Below are 4781 nucleotides of genomic sequence, written 5' to 3'. Positions count from 1 at the left end.
CATTGAAGGGTTTTCCAAGATTTCTAAACCCATGATGGAGGTGCTCAAGAAAGATAAGAAGTATGAATGGACTAAGGACTGTGAGAAAAGTTTCGATGAGCTAAAGACACGGCTGGCGACCGCACCTGTGTTGACTCTTCCAGACATCTACCGTAGCTTTGATGTGTACTGCGACACCTCTAGACAAGGTCTTGGATTCTTACTTATGCAAGACGGCAAAGTGGTAGCATATGCATCACGACAGCTACGACCCATGAGGGAAATTATCCTACTCATGATCTGGAATTGGCCGCGGTGGTTCATGCCCTAAAAATTTGGAGACACTACCTTATCGAGAAGAGGTGCCAAATTTTTACCGATCACAAAAGTCTCAAGTATACATTTACTCAGCCAGATTTAAATCTTCCTCAATGAAGATGGCTTGAGTTAGTCAAGGACTATGATCTTGGAATAAATTACCACCCTGGTAAGGCCAACATGGTTGCTGATGCACTCAGTCGAAAGCCTGTCAACCTGAATTGCATAATGAAATCCTTGCCTCCTGAACTTCAAGAGGAGATTGCTCAGCTCAACCTGGTCATAGTTGATGTTATCCTTGCTAATAGTATGAAAGTTACCCCCACCCTTGAGGAAGAGATCCACAAGGCCCAGCCAGCTGACATCGTCCTGCAGAAACGTGCCAAGAGTATGATAGCATGACAAACTCCAGATTTTTCTAAGGATCAACATGGTACATTCCGATTCTGTGGAAGAGTTTGTGTACCCAGTCAGTCAGATTTATGGAAGAAAATTCTGTCGGAAGCACATGAATCTCGTATTCTATTCACCCTGGAGGTACTAAAATGTATGAAGACCTTCAAAAAATATTTTGGTGGGATGGAATGAAGAAAGACATTGCCTATTTTGTGGCCTGTTGCGACATATGCAACAAGGTGAAGGCAGAACATTAGAAGCCAGCCGGACTTCTCCAACCGTTTCCAGTTTCACAATGGAAATGGGATGATGTCTGCATGGATTTTATAACAGGGATACCTAAGACTCAGCGAGGTAACTATGCAGTCTGAGTCATAGTGGACACCTTAACCAAGGTTGCTCACTTTATCCCGACCAGAACCACATATCGAGCAGATCAACTAGCACAACTGTATGTATCCAGAATAGTCAGTCTGCATGGAGTACCTCGAACAATCACTTCTGACAGGGGGTCAGTTTTTACCTCCACTTTCTGGTCACGTCTCCACCAAGCCTTGGGAACAACGTTAAAATATAGTACCGCTTATCATCCTCAGACTGATGGACAGACTGAGCGAGTAAACCAAATACTCGAAGATATGCTACGAGCATGTGCTTTGGCCCAAGGACCAAAATGGGAAGACTGCCTACCGTATGCCGAGTTCTCTTATAACAACAGCTTCTAGACCAGTTTAAAGATGTCACCGTATGAGGCTTTGTATGGCCGTAAGTGCCGCACTCCTTTAAATTGGTCTCAAACTTGAGATAGCCGTATTTTTAGAACGGATCTCATGATGGAAGCTGAGAAGCAAGTCAAGGAAATCCGAGACAGATTGCAATTGGCCAAATCGCGACAAAAGAGTTATTATGATGCAAAGCACCAACAAATCAGTTTTGAACCCGGAGAACATGTATACCGTCGAGTCACCCCTATGAAAGGAGTCAAGAGATTTCGGACTCGTGGAAAGTTGGCACCCATATTTATTAGTCCATTCCCTGATGACCCACAAGTGTAGGGGATCTATCATAGCCTTTTCGATAAGTAAGAGTGTCGAACCCAACGAGGAGCAGAAGGAAATGATAAGCAATTTTCAGTAAGGAATTCTCTGCAAGCACTGAAATTGTCGGTAACAGATAGTTTTGTGATAAGGTAATTTGTAACGAGTAGCAAGCAATAAAAGTAAATAATGTGCAGCAAGATGGCCCAATCCTTTTTGTAGCGAAGGACAAGCCTGGACAAACTCTTATATGAAGGAAAGCGCTCCCGAGGACACATGGGAATTATCATCAAGCTAGTTTTCATCATGTTCATCTGATTCACGTTCGGTACTTTGATAATTTGATATGTGGGTGGACCGGTGCTTGGGTACTGTACTTACTTGGACAAGCATCCCACTTATGATTAACCCCCATTGCAAGCATCCGTAAATACAACAGAAGTATTAAGGTAAACCTAACCATAGCATGAAACATATGGATCCAAATCATCCCCTTACAAAGCAACACATAAACTAGGGTTTAACCTTCTGTCACTCTAGCAACCCATCATCTACTTATTACTTCCCAATGCCTCCCTCTAGTCCCAAACAATGGTGAAGTGTCATGTAGTCGACGTTCACTTGACACCACTAGAGGGATGTGATACGTCTCCAACGTATCTATAATTTTTGATTGCTCCATGCTATATTATCTACTGTTTTGGACTATATTGGGCTTTATTTTCCACTTTTATATTATTTTTGGGACTAACCTATTAACCGGAGGCCCAGCCCAGAATTGCTATTTTTTGCCTATTTCAGTGTTTCAAAGAAACGGAATATCAAATGGAGTCCAAACAGAATAAACCTTTCTGGAACGTGATTTTCTTCCCGAATATGACCCAGGAGACTTGGACCCTACGCCAAGGAAGCTTCGAGGTGGGCACGAGGTAGGGGGGCGTGCCCCCACCCTCGTGGGCCCACCGAAGCTGCACCGACGTACTTCTTCCTCCTATATATACCTACGTACCCCCAAACGAACAGAGAGGGAGCCAAAAACCTAATTCCACCGCCGCAACTTTCTGTATCCACGAGATCCCATCTTGGGGCCTGTTTGGAGCTCCGCTGGAGAGGGCCGTCATCACAGAGGGCTTCTACATCACCATAGCCTCTCCGATGAAGTGTGAGTAGTTCACCTCAGACCTTCGGGTCCATAGTTATTAGCTAGATGGCTTCTTATCTCTTTTTGGATCTCAATACAAAGTTCTCCCCCTCTCTTGTGGAGATCTATTCGATGTAATCTTCTTCTTTTTGCGGTGTGTTTGTTGAGACCGATGAATTGTGGGTTTATGATCAAGTCTATCTATGAATAATATTTGAATCTTCTCTGAATTCTTTTATGTATGATTGGTTATCTTTGCAAGTCTCTTCAAATTATCCGTTTGGTTTGGCCAACTAGATTGGTAGTTCTTTCCATGGGAGAACTGCTTAGCTTTGGGTTCGATCTTGCGGTGTCCTTTCCTAGTGACAGAAGGGGCAGCAAGGCACGTATTGCCTCGTTGCCATCGAGGATAACAAGATGGGGTTTATTTCATATTGCATGAATTTATCTCTCTACATCATGTCATCTTGCTTAAAGCGTTACTCTGTTTTTAACTTAATACTCTAGATGCATGCTGGATAGCGGTCGATGAGTGGAGTAATAGTAGTAGATGCAGAATCGTTTCGGTCTACTTGTCACGGACGTGATGCCTATATACATGATCATGCCTAGATATTCTCATAACTATGCTCAATTCTGTCAATTGCTCAACAGTAATTTGTTCACCCACCGTAGAATACTTATGCTCTTGAGAGAAGCCACTAGTGAAACCTATGGCCCCCGGGTCTAATCTCATCATATCAATCTCCATCACTTTAATCTTGCTTTACTTTTTACTTTGCATCTCTATACCAAAAATATTATATCTACCAGATCTCACTCTCGTAAGTGACCGTGAAGGGACTGACAACCCCTAATCGCATTGGTTGCGAGTAGCTATCGTTTTGTGCAGGTACGAGGGACTTGAGCGCGGCCTCCTACTAGATTGATACCTTGGTTCTAAAAAACCGAGGGAAATACTTACGCTACTCTACTGCATCATCCTTTCCTCTTCGGGGAAATCCAACGCAAGCTCAAGAGGTAGCAAGAAGAATTTCTAGCGCTGTTGCCGGGGAGTCTACGCAAAAAGTCAACATACCAAGTACCCATCACAATCCCTATCTCTCGCATTACATTATTTGCCATTTGCCTCTCGTTTGCTCTGCCCACTTCACCCTTGCCGTTTTATTCGCCCCCCTCTCTCTCTCTATCCTCCCTCTCTTTCCGCTATGTCTGAATCAAAAAGGGTTGGGGGTTCTCTCCAGAGTTTTAGTACTTTGGACAACCCCTCTATCCTCGCTAAAGTTATAAATAAGGATACTATGGAAAAACCTACCGGAGATATCAATGAGAGTCTTAATAATTTTGATGAAGATGATTCTGGAATTTTTCGTTATTTACTTGATGAATCTTTGAAAGATGCTTGGTATAGACTATTAAGGATCAGGGCTAGCTATCTTCCTCAATATCAAATTGAAGTTTACCTAAAAAGTTTTTATATTGCCCTTCCTTCTTCTTTTAAGCATGTCTTAGATTCTATATTTGAAGAAGGTTTCCTGGAAGGGGATGTCGTAGACACTTATGAAAAAAATGAAAACTATATTTGGGCACCCCATGAATGAGAAAGTTGAATCTACATCTCTTTTGCTCTCTTACCAAAATGAATCTGTTTAGTAATAAATAATTTATTTAGCCTCTGTTTTGGTTGTGTTTTTCGTGTTTAATTAGTGTTTGTGCCAAGTAGAACCGTTGGGAAGACTTGGGGAAAGTCTTGTTGAACTTGCTGTAAAAAACAGAAACTTTAGCGCTCACGAGAACTGCTGTCATTTTTATTTGGAGAGCTATATTTAGTTAATTATTTTCTCAGATGATTAATAGATAAATTTCTCACGTCCAGCAATTTATTTTAGAATTTTTGGGGTTCCAGATCT

The sequence above is a fragment of the Triticum dicoccoides genome, chromosome 7A (genome assembly GCF_002162155.2).
Source record: "Triticum dicoccoides isolate Atlit2015 ecotype Zavitan chromosome 7A, WEW_v2.0, whole genome shotgun sequence".
Taxonomy (NCBI): domain Eukaryota; kingdom Viridiplantae; phylum Streptophyta; class Magnoliopsida; order Poales; family Poaceae; genus Triticum; species Triticum dicoccoides.
The sequence above is the reverse complement of the archived record's forward strand: the minus strand, read 5'-3'. Positions refer to the sequence as shown.